Below are 13357 nucleotides of genomic sequence, written 5' to 3'. Positions count from 1 at the left end.
AAAACAGAATCTTATGCAAGCCATCATCAAAGCTCCTGACCCCGCCACCAAAGAAGAGGTGAGGTCATTTCTAGGATTGGCAGAGTAATATGCGAAATTCATACCAAAGTTTTCAGAAACCACCTCACCCCTACGCGATCTACTCAAAAAAGGGACAGAATTCGTGTGGAAGGAACCCCAGAAGAGGGCGATGGACACCATAAGGCAACATATCATGAAAGCCCCATGTCTTCAACCTTTTAAGTCAGAGTGGGATACGGTCATTACCACTGACGCCAGTGCGTACGGACTAGGAGCAGTGCTAACGCAGAGGAGAGGTGACACCGAACATGTGGTGGCCTTTGCGTCAAAGGCACTATCAGAGGCGGAACAGAACTATTCTACCATTGAAAAAGAAATGCTAGCATGCGCATGGGCAGTCGAACATTTCAGAACATACGTGTGGGGCACAAAGTTCAAGCTGGTGACAGATCACAAGCCGCTCATCCACATGCTTAGTCCGGGAGGCACCAAAGCATCCACGCCCAGACTAGCTCGCATTGCAGCGAAACTACAGGAATACACATTTGAAATCCATCACATCTCAGGCTGGAAAAACTTGCAAGCTGACTGCATGTCGAGACTGCCAGAGAACAAGGAGAGGGCTACCACGTTCCTACACGGAGAATGCATTGTCGCATCCATCTCAGACATAAGGGCCCCGAACTACCTGGAACTCAGTGAGAGACACTGGGAAGAAGAAGATGTGAATGACCCAACCATGGCTAAGATTCGCAAATGGATCAGAGAAGGGTGGCCAAATGAGAAAATGCTGCCAGAAGGCATGAGACCATATTGGAAGGTGCAAGATGAGTTGTCAGAAACAGAGGGGATAATCATGAAAATGGACCAAATCATCCCCCCCACAGGAATGAGGCGCACAATTCTCTGCAGGGCCCACGCGGGACACCTTGGGAACACGATGACCCGCCGCAGGGTGAGAGAAGCTTACTGGTGGCCGTCCATGGACCAGGAAATACGCTCCATGATAGAGCGCTGCCATGAATGCCTAAACAGCGACAAAAGACTGAAAGTTCGCCAAGCACCTCTCATACCCACGGAGATACCAGAAGCAGTATGGTCCAAAGTGGGCATAGACTTCATAGGGCCCCTGGAGGCGATGGAGACGGAACACAAATACGGCATAGTGCTGGTCGACTATCTATCCAAGTGGGTGGAAGCCGAGTTTGTCCCAAACATAACCACTGAGACAGTCATTGAAGTACTCACTGAAATCTTCCAAAGGGAAGGCCTCCCCAAAGAAGTCGTCACAGACAATGGAGTGCAACTAGTTTCCAAAGACATGGAAGAATTTTTAAGAAGGAATCACATCAAACAAAAGAAGGCGGCCTTGTATCACCCCCAAGCAAATGGACTTGTGGAGAGGGCGAACAGGTTCATAAAAGGGGCCATCTTACTGGCAACAGCGTCGGGTATGGACCCCCTCAAAACCACCAAAGAAGCCATAGCGGCCCACAGGCTCACGCCAAACGGAATTACTCAAATATCCCCGTTCAAAATGTTGAGAGGGAGGAATGCGGCATCCACCCTCATTCCACCATGGCTGTCGAAAGTAAGAGAAGATGAAGCAGTTGACATGACAGAAGTGGTATGGCGCATTGAGAGAAACAAGACACGCATGAAATCGTGGAGTGACGAAAGAAGAAGGACGAAGCAAGCGCCCAACATAGAAAAAGGGGACTGGGTCAAAATCAAACTGCCAAGAAAAGATCAAGCCACAGGATCCCGGTATAGTCAGCCCATAAAGGTAACTCACAAAGGAACCAATCACGTCCGCACAGAAGACGGGCGCACGTGGAACTTTGAAAGGGTAGCACTATACCAGCGAAGGCAAGAAAAAGCGAGGACCCCTGAGACACCCCGCATAGAAACCGAAAGAGATGAAGAGAGAAACGAGGAACGAGAACCTGAAGGAAGCGATGGAGAAAGAGATGAAACCGAAACAGAACCGGAAGAACCGTATGTGAGTCCAGAACCGGTTCAGCAGAGACCGTGCCCTGCAACCTGTGAGAGGCCCAGAAGGGAGCACCGAAGACCGGTGAGATACAATGACTATGTGTTACAGTGAACCCGTTTCGCATTGAAAAAGGGAGGTGTGTAGAGATGTCGCGAGAGCCCCGCTCTCGCGAGATCTCGCTCGCGCCCGCACCTCCGCCCCCGAGCGCTAAGCGCGCATTACGGGACGAGCTGAGGACACGGACAGCTGCGTCTTCCCGGCTCCTCTGAGCACGGGATAAATTCAGCATTAAAGCTGCGACATCAAGGCTACTGCAGCCCAGCCCCAATTGGCCACGTTGGCCTTTGCCATTTAGGGCACTGTTTATATGAGAACTGTCCAGAGTAGCCACCAGAAATAAAGCACTGGTGAAACCCCTGCCTGGCTCCTGTCTTCCTTCAAGTATCAATATACAACACGTTCCTCCTTGCCTCATCACCCTCCTAAAATTTCCAACATTTACACTCACTCCCCAAATTGCAGATAAACAGCCATCACTCACTCTGCGCACAACATAGGAGAGGTAAGTGTAGCACACCAGAATATACGACTGGAGAGGAGACACGGTCCACAATCAAACATGCCATTAACCAACCCTACTAAAAAAAACTCACCCTTCTGCATACCCTACAGCACAACAAACTGCAAGCTCTTCACTACACAACGAAACAATCCACACACAACCTTGCACAACAGCACATGATGACTACCAACGAAAATCACACTTACGCACAGCGAACAGTGTAAACCCAACGTTAGCTGCCAACAGCACATCACAGCTCTTGCTCTTTTCTCCCGCTCAGTCCTGCTCTGATTACTTACCCGTAATCTTCATTACTCCTAGTCCCACTCTTCCTCGTCACAGTACTTACTTCATGAGGCCCCTGCCTCCGACACAGGACCTTCTTCTATTTCTTTAAATTCCTATAACTCCTCCCCCACATCCACGTCACTCAGTTTCATATTACCAAGCCAGAGCATGGGACCTTCCCCGCAGGGAGGGTGAGGAGGGTCGTCAGTACTGTGACGAGGAAGAGTAGGACTAGGAGTAATGAAGATTATTGGTAAGTAACCAGAGCATTACCTCCACGTCCACTCTTCCTCGTCCCAGTACTTACTTCATGAGGTATACCAAAGCAGGAAGGTCCCAATGAGACACAGAGCTAAAGATAGTGCAGCAAACACACCCACAATAACTCTTAATTCATATCCCCACAGATAAAACTCCAACCACGAAGGAACCAACCCCCTGAGTGGGAGAAACTCAACCCATAGCGGTTGATGAAAATCCCTAGACCAGCCAAGGCGGCAGCCATACAAATCTCTTGCAGAGAAAATCCTCCTTGCATCGGCCCAGGAAGCCCCCAAACCTCTAGCGGACCGCCCCTGATCGTGCGCAGGCACAGGCAAGCCAAAAGCCACATAGGCCCTGGAGATCACAACCCGGAACCATCGGAAAATGGAAACCACAGATGTGTTATGCCCAGCCCAACCGGACCACAAGCAATCAGAAGACTATCAGATTGGTGAAAAAAAAAGCAAACTTAGCCAAATACTCCAACACGTCCCGCCGGACATACTGTTAAACCAAGCCACCTCCTCATGCATTCTCGGATCATGAAAGAAGTCAGGGAGAACCAGATCCTGAGACGTGTGAAAACCAAGAGACAACTTAAGGGAGAAATTTCGGACCACACCTCAGCACCACCGAGTCTGGCAGCACCCTCAGGAAAGTAGGGTTACATAAGAGAGCCCCAATCTCCCCAAGCCTACGGGCAGAAGCGTGGGCAATAAGAAAAGCAGATTTCAGTGCAAGATGTTTGATATCACTCTCGGAAAAGGGCTCAAAAGGAGGCCCTTGAAGGAACCGTAATACAAGAGGGAGATCCCAAGGGGGAAGCCCTTTATCAGCACAAGGACGGGAAGAAGAAAAAGCCTGGAGCAACTTCCCCACCAACACCTCCCCATCCAAGTGACCATCAGAGTCCCCCAAAATCAATTTCATGGAGGCCCACTGAGAGTGAAGCCTGGGAAAAAAAACTGCCAGGCCCCTGTCAAAAGCCCTTTTAGAGGAATCGAAGGATAGCAGAGGCCAGAACGCAGGGGAGGGATCCCAGACCGCCCATACCAGTCTCGGAAATGGCCCCAATGCCTGCCGAACACCTTCAGAGTGGAGGGTCTAAGAGCATCCATTACGTACTCAACTACAGGATCTGAGAACCCCTGAGATATCAACCTAGACCGAGCAATAGCCACACTGCCCATTGCATCCAGTGGAATTCCAACTGCAGATCCCCTTGAAGGGGACACGGCCACCTCGGAACCAGCCAATGTTCCTAGGACCGAAGCTCCAACAGAGAGGGGAGCCAACTCCGGTGGGACCAGAACTGAGCTAACAACAACACAGTCACCCTGGACACTCTGATGCGCCAAACCACCCGGGGCAGAAGGGGAATAGGCGGAAAGGCATAAAGGAAAACCCCAAGGCCACTGTACAGAGAGGGCGTCCATCCCCCAATCCCCCCGGCCTGAAACCGAGAGCAGAAGAGGGGAACTTCTGCTGAGGCCGGGGATGCAAACAGGTCTAGAACCGGGGACCCTAATCTGACACAAGTCACCGCAAAGACCTGGGCCAACAGGACCAGTTCCGCCGAGGAGTGAAAACCGGCGTCTGAGAAGATCCGCTTGAACATTGTCCACCCTTCTGATACGTGAGGCCACCAGAGACACCAGATGAGATTTCTCCCAGGTGCCTATCCGTGCTGCCAGAGCATTCAAGGAGCGGCCGGAACCCCTTTTGCAGTTGACATATGCCAAGGCCGTCGTATTGTCCAATCGGATCAAAACTGCCGACTGTCCAGCAACTCCTTGTAGTACACCAGAGCTTGGACAATGGCACAAATCTTGCCAATTGGATGATCGCCGGCTCTCCCCAGATCCCACAACCCTTGAGCTGAGAGGACCCCCAATGTAGACCCTTTCTGCCGGCGTCGGTAGTAAGAGAGGCCACAGGAGGATGGACCATGCACACCTCAGCATGTAGACCTGAAACCCCCGCCACCACAGCAGGGGACACTGAAAACACAACTACGAAAGCCGAGACGTCTGAAGCCAGTGGAAGAGAGTATAAGACACCAGGGGACGTAACCGAAGACGGGCTCAAGGAACCAGAAAACACGCAAGACGCCACGTGCCCTGTTACTTCAGCAACAGGCGAGCCGAGACACACTGCCTTCTGAGAACCCAGCCCAAACAAGCCAGCAAGCGCCCCCCCCTGCACAACATCCAGAGTACGCTCTCCCCAGACGTCCGGACAAGCAGTGCAGGGTCTTGAGACCCATAAGCAGTTGACACATCCTAGAAGGCATAGGGACCAGGAACACCCGCAAGAAGAAAACTTGACCCTGAACAGGGAGAGGAATGGGCAAGACGGTAACCCACAACAATCGTTCGGAGAGAACTGATCCCATGGCCAACTACTTGGACCGTGAGCTGGGTACCAAAGTCCTAACCATGCAAACCTGGACAGGAGGAGACAGGAACTGCAACTGATACCCCCCTCCGGAAGGAGCCCATTACCCAGGAAGCCGAACCCCACCAGTCCCATACACCTCCGAGAAGATAGGGACGAGGAGCCAGGGAAAACCGCCAGTCACTGCACTTGCACCAGAGGAAAATCACAGGACGTTGAAGCATGCCTGCGCCACAATATAACAGCATGCTTGTCAGCCCACAAACAAATCCCACTTATCAAAAGGAAGATACAGGACAGCCCAAAAGTCCAGCAGACCATGGCCCCCCCAGCCGACAGAGGAGCCACCAGGCTGGCATCAAAAGGGCAGAGTACTGTCACAAAGCGGGGCAAAGCAATCCATCCCGGATAGCAGACATGAAAGGCAACCCCCCACCTGGGGTATTCCTACACTGGAAAAACCCACTGAAGTGACATCCCCCTCCACTGACACCAGGGGCTCTGAGAACCCCTCTAAGCACAGACATGTGCCACCACGTGGCATATGACTTCCCACAAGTCTGAGAGGAGGCGTGAAAGCAACACGTCGGCACCGGAGGACCTAGGCCCTAAATGAAGAGACACTGGGAACTCTCTGAATGGCCATTACTTCCATGATGCATTTTCTATAATTCCATGCCGGACAAGGGAAAAGAAAATCATCTCCTTTGACCTTCCCTCGTGCAGTTCAGAGGAAGAGGACAGGACAAGGAGTCTGCGTCCATAGCTAGCACAGACCCAAACACAACTAACTCGCCTCCTTGCTGAGAGGTGGCTTGAGCCCTGTATCCAGTAGCTGGTAGCCCCAAGCTCTAAATCCCTTCCGGCCGCTTGCAGACGCGTCCAAATCTGCGCCGTTTTCACAGGCTGCACGCAAAGAATGCAGCCAACATCCGGTGCATCCTGGGCTGCGTGTGTCTGAGGAGTGGGTGGTATGTGACATGCCTGCGACAGAACAGAGCCTCCGCACTTTCAAATACTCTCTGCCACAGTCACCCCACGACAAGGAGCAGAGAGGCCTCACAACAAAAGGGAAGACTTAGTCCATACTGCCAAGTGCTTGCCATCATTTCCAACAAAGATGTGTACACAAAGCATGAGGAAACAGCATGTTGAAGGAGTCAAGATGGCCATACCAGCAGGAGAGGGGAAAAATATCAAGCACAGTCATCCCCTCTCCTTACCTTCCCCCAGAGAATGCAGCTAACATCCGGTGCATCCTGTGCTGTGTGTGTCTGAGGAGCGGGTGGTATGTGACATGCCTGCGACAGAACAGAGCCCCCGCATTTTCAAAGACTCTCTGCCACTGTCACCCCACGACAAGAAGCAGAGAGGCCACACAACAAAAGGGAAGGCTAGCCCATACTGCCAAGTGCTTGCCATCATTTCCAATAAAGATGTGTACACAGAGCACGAGAAAAAAGCCTGTCGAATCAAGATGGCCAAAACAGGAGGAGAGGGGAAAAAACATCAAGCCCAGTCCTCCCCTCTCCTTACCTTCCCCGGGCCATGCAGGACCCGGTACACAATGCTCACGCTGCGGTCCGGAGCCCAGCAAAGAACCGAGCGAGCAATCCCGCTCAACTGTGACCCCAAGCCCCGCAGGTGGCCCAGGAGCAGCGCCGTACCTGAGGGAGCTGAGGGCCCCGCCACACAGCCCCCCCCAGGGGGCCAGCAATCGGTGCTCCCCAGTGCCCCGCACCGGAAAGAAAAAGTCCAACCTGCCGGAGGCAGGAAAAATTAAACTGAGTGACGTGGATGTGGGGGAGGAGTTATAGGAATTTAAAGAAATAGAAGAAGGTCCTGTGTCGGAGGCATGGGCCTCATGAAATAAGTACTGGGACGAGGAAGAGTGGACGTGGAGGTAATACTAACTTACCCCTCTTACCCTCTTGCTTAAGAGAACTACCAGAGCGCTGAGGGACCATGCAGGTGGGGATAGTGCGTGGTTTAAGAACCTTAAACATAACATAAGAGCAGGTATACGTCAGTGCCTTGATGCCCATGGGCTTAGTGCACGTTACAAATGTAAATACACCCCTACAAAGTGTCCCCAAAAAAGTGTATTGCATTATTTTACAACAAAACATACCACATATCCATCCATACATTACAGAGAAACACATGTATTGTCTGATAAATATTTGAACCAAGCACAACATCATTATAATTGTTCTTTTATAAATCGAGCCCAGGATTTGAACCTGTGTTGCTATGCGTTGTCTTGCTTCCAAGATAAACGTTGTGCCCCTGAGCTAACCCTGCCTGATGCAGTGGCCCTGGCCCATGCTGCAGTGTCCCCAAAAAAACATTCACATTGTGTATTTGGCATGTAAATATACTTGTGAAGTAAAATGCATAGGAAAAACAATAAAGTTTTGTTAACGCAGCAGTTTATTTTTTTAATGTATAAACCACGGGCAGAGAATTGAGAAGAGACGCAACTCGCCATATCCTGTAGGCGTGTGGGGGAATTTATTGGCGGTACCACATAACACATGCCTGGCTACTCGAATGCGTTGCATCTCCAACCATTGCCACCTTGAAGATTTGGTGGCCATATTCTGCCACAAACACAGTCTTGTGGAGGATGGGCTAAGAGGACAAGTCAATGGACTAACCTAGTGCTGCTAATTTATGCCACTTGTTGACAGGACTACAAAGGGACGGCTGCAAAAGCTCAAGTACTCAGTTGAGTGTACACTAAGCAAAAGCCTGACACATGGTTTGGTAGACTACAGGGTGGATGCATATGTAGTACAATATAGTGATTTATTTATGTAGTCTACACCACTGGCTGAAAGCTCATTGGACCATCACTAGTGACCCATGATTCTCTCTTAACAGAAAAATAAAATCAATTATGCACTACTTACCCATGTAGACCTTTTCTGGTCTTCCGCCTATTCTGAACATGAACAGGGTTATCTTTTTAATAAATACAAACTGCACTGTAAAATATATGGTTACTTAAATAAATTTGGCAGGTTGACACTTATTCACTTATTTGTTTGTGCCCCACCCCCCATAATGTGTGCCCCCAGGTGAGCTGCCCAATATGGATTTGTCAAGGTTGTGACGGGTCAGAAATGAGAGGCTGACACAAAAAGGTCATGTTCTAAACATCCATTTTATTAGCAGAAAGGGGTTTGGGTAATGGCCTAACTTTACCTACCCAATGTATATGTCTCTTGTGAGAAACATGAGGGTATTCTCCCTCCTATTCCCCATGGATCCTCTGCGCAGGTGGCCAGGGAAAGACCATCGCTTTTGGATCCTGACCCTGGGGGGGGACAAGCGAAGGAGGATCACCTGGGTGGAGGGTCTGTGGGCACTGGGAGTGGGATGCCCTTGGGAGAGACATGGCATCCCCCTTCCCTAACACTTTATGGGTTACTTTCAGTCATGCCCTGTCTTACCCTGTAAGTACACACCAAGTACCGAGAAGAGGAAGTAGCAACTAGGAGTAATACACACTTCCTATTACAAACACCACTCTGGGACAAAGAAGAGGGGTATGAAGACATCCAAAAACTGAAGGTCAGATATTTTACATTGATTGGATTAAGTATGGTCAGGCAAAACAAGCCATCAGCTCACACTTGAGGCCCTTTAATAGGGCCCAGGTGTATAAAAGGGGAAGGCCCAAATATGCAGAAGCAGAGGGAGGGGGAGAAGGAGAACGTGAAAGTGAACCACCGTGTCGGGAAGAGACTGAGAACTCTGGACACCGGCATTGACCCCAGAGGACCTGCAGCTGGTAGGGGCAGGACTTGGATCCTTCAAACTGGAAGGCAGACAGCTGGGGCTTCCAAACCGAAGAGAGAGAGAGAGACGCCATCCATACCAAGATCCAGAGGCAGCTGGTGCTGCAAAAGCAGCCGGGAGCAGGAGAGACCCCGGAGGACCTGCAGCTGGTAGGGGCAGGAATTGGAGCCTTCAAACTGGAAGGCAGACAGCTGCGGCTTCCAAACCGAAGAGAGAGAGAGACGCCATCCATACCGAGATCCGGAGGCAGCTGGTGCTGCAAAAGCAGCCGGGAGCAGGAGAGACGCAGTCCGCGGCTATTGTTAAGCTGGGAAGTGCAGTCTGGACATGCCCAACAAACGTGTTGGTCTGCTTTCCCGATACGGAGGAAGTGAGCGAGACCAACAGGTGCAGCCGTTGGGGAAACACGAGGCGCTGGTAAGTGTCCGAAAACAGAGAGACCGGAGCGCTCCCCGGACCGCAGGCAAGTGGCTGTCCAAGTGAATGTGACCTATATTGAATACCAAACTGAATTGAAACTACTAATTGAGTCTATTGAACACAGTACTGAATGGAAAGTGCTATTCAAATAAGAACAATGCATCTGACCAAACATTTAAAGTAACACGTGCTATTTGAATAAGATCACAGCATATTGAACATCGACGGAACATTTGAAGCTAACAAGTGTTATTTGCTAAGATCACAGCATATTAAACACTGACAGCACATTTGAAGTTAGGCAGACTTACTGACTGTCAGACTGTATGTTCTCTCCTCCTCTCCCCTGTTGAATTCCTGGCTGAAACTGTTACTGGTTACCTGGCCACCCCCTGATCTCAGGCCCAGGTCCCCTCCCCCGCCAGTTACACACCTGCACTGCCTCCCGGGCAACCCCTGCACTTGGGAACTGTTTCTGTACCGCTACAGTCCCCCACCAGCACTTGACACCTGATGTCTGCACTTGCACTTCCCACCAGCTGGCCCTACTTCTCTTATCGTTTTATTTATTCTATTATCCCATGTAGTGCACTGTCCCCACCCCCCCATTCCACACTTTTCCTCTTCCCCCTTCCCCTGCACTTGCGTGATCTAAATGACACTTGGCCTAGTAGGATCGCTGTCTCTGTCTTCCCTCTGTTCCTCCTCCCTTCCCGCGTCGCGCCTTAAACCACTTGTGTATAGGCGCGTTATAAAAGCCATATCATATCATATGTAAGTGGCACGGTGGGCAAAACGAAAGCACATGGAATATTGAACAATCATTTAAGTATTCTAAGAATCAGTATGAGAAAGAACCATAAGTCTATGGTAAAACAAAAGACTGATGCAAAAGAATGTAACAGAACAGTGATACATTAACAGAAGAGTGTTACAAATAACCAAAGTGCATACACATGTAAGAAGTCAGAAGCCTGAGGCAGAAGAGCCTGAAAAGTGGCCAAACAAGGTTAAGGGAACTCATGTGAAGATCACAGACATAACAAATCAAATCAAGGAGATGCTGAGGGTTCCTGGTTGCATGACCTGTAATGGGTGGACTGTGTGGTCTGACAACTACGCCTAGACCAGAGAGCCCTAAATGATAAGCAGCGAAGGACGTTGGAAATGATTCATGAAGAACTGTGAAACGATTGGTAAAGCAAACCAGAAGGAGGGTGAGGTTTACCCAAAATTAAGCGGAACTTGAAAGATAAAAGCACACATCGGTTGGTTGCTGTGTTGAAGTCTTAGCAAAGGGAACCCTGAGATCTGATGAACTACGATACCGTCTTGAGGACAGGATCTCAAGATTCTCTTTGTTTGAAATGTGTTACTTTGAACTTGGGGAAGGGAACCACAAGGATTGAACTGCAGTACTTTGAAGTTGGGGAAGGGAGCCCTGAGGAGCTTGCAGAACTGTTTGAACTTGAACAAGGTAAATCCTGAGACCTTTCTGTGGGACCTTATTGAACTTGGGGAAGGGGAGCTGAAGAAGAAGCTAGGAGCTGGAAGAAGCTCAGAACTTTATGAGGAACACAATTTCTTTGATTGTTGGCATCCCTACACACTGTTTAGCTTTCGTTGTGAGGACAAGCATAGTTGACACAGACAGACCTTTTGATTTGGATTTACAGACACAGACTTCCCTTAGTTTTCTTTAGGCAGGTGAAATCCCTACCTTAGTTATAGGACAAGTTAGGCGTTTCACCATCCTGATATTGAAATAAAACAGTCTTTGAAACTAGACATCTGTTCTCTGTGTCATCTCTTGATAGTGTGCCTGTTTCATACCCTTCCTATGAAATCAAAACTAAAGTAGGATGGCCTTGTGTCCAAACTCAATCCGACCCTCGCACTAACATATACAAGCAAACAGTGCAAGGTAAATGTTTCAAGGTTCAACTCAATATCAAAATGTAATAACTCAAACATATAACAACCAAAACAATCCTTCTATCCAGGGTTTGGGTTTCTTTCTCTGGATTACTTCCAGTAAGTTATTCACAGTGTTCTTATATCAGGATCAGGATCAGTCTCTAAAAGGTTTTTATAAATGTCTGTTTCACCTAATACTCTCTTCAGGATGACAAAACAAGTGTTCCTTCCGGATCAATGGTTAGAATAAAGCAAAGGAAAGTCCTTACTACTTTTCAGGATGGTCAAACAAATGTCCTTTTCATAACAATGATTTAAGTAAAAGGCATGTGTGATAGTTCAGTAATGTGAGGCGGACAACTGTTAGATGTTTGTTCAAAACATGCCATTTTATTAGAACAGAAATTATATCAAAATGCCTCACTTTGCCTACTCTACTGTGGGGTTCCCAAACTAACAAAACTAAGGGGAAACAGTGTAACACAGGAGTTCTGGCCCTCACACTAAACTTCAAATATAAAATAAAATAGATAGCATTCACAATAACAACCTGGGTGAACACCCCTTCCCAGGACTCAAGGTGTAAGACAAGTTCCGTATTTTATATAAGCAGCAAGGTTTCCCTTTCACAACTTCACCTTTACCTCTTTGCCACGGTTAGCCACATAATTACCCAAAAGCCTTGGTGCCACTCCCTTGGCTTTAGGTAATGCTTGCACACATGTATCTTAGGCAAGGTTGAGCTTCTATGGGCTCACAGCAACATTTAGATCAGTTTCTGGCTTTGAGAAAGGCTGCTGTTACTCTCAATAAGGGAATACTCTTGGCTTGGTCAATGCTTGCGCTCTGACCAACTGCAGATACACTTTAAGCCACCTGACTTCTTTTAGGAATAATGCACGTTTGTTGAACAAAGAGATAAAGTACACTCTTCACTTGGGAAATGACTTTAAGCACACTTGAACACTTCTTCATAAGGTTTGAAGACTAAGGGCCTCATTATAACTTTCACGGAACAGGTTAATGGGCTCTGCTAATGGAGGCGGACCCGTTAAACCCATCCCGTGAAATTACGAGGGCCCCTCGCGGGACCCGGTAAGGACGCCTGGTAAAACCAGGCGTCGTTACCGGGTGCCGCGAGGTGCAGAGGGAGCTAACAACGGCCCGGTCGTAATCTGCCCATTTTTAGCCCCCTCTCCCATTCCCATTGAGCCCTATGGGGGCTCAGATGGGAATGGGGCAGGTCTGGGCCCGGGTTCCTAAAGGGAGGAATTACCGGTCCCTCCGAACTCGGAATGGCCCGGTAATTCCTCATTCTGGGAACCCGTCAAAGGAGCCCAGTTTGGCGGCAGCCATGGAGCTAATAGCTCCATGGCTGCCGCCAAACTCGTAATGAGGCCCTAAGTGTTTAACAATAGTGTTCCCCAATGTTCGTTCTGCTTGGTAAGAGACACGTGACTACTTCTTAAAGTTTAAGAAGCTTCAAGTATTGAACAATAGTCTTTCGCAATGTTCGTTCATCTCAATAAGAGACATGCAACCACTTCTTCTTACGTTTAAGGGCATCACAATGGCCCTCATTACGACCCTGGCGGAGAACCATGGTGCAATTTGCACCATGGTCCATGGCGCTAAGCTGCCAACTCTGCCATGGTGGTTGGCGGACTTACCGCCCCATTCCGACC

The sequence above is a fragment of the Ambystoma mexicanum genome, chromosome 9 (assembly GCF_040938575.1).
Source record: "Ambystoma mexicanum isolate Mex_15411 chromosome 9, UKY_AmexF1_1, whole genome shotgun sequence".
Classification (NCBI taxonomy): Eukaryota; Metazoa; Chordata; class Amphibia; order Caudata; family Ambystomatidae; genus Ambystoma; species Ambystoma mexicanum.
The sequence above is the reverse complement of the archived record's forward strand: the minus strand, read 5'-3'. Positions refer to the sequence as shown.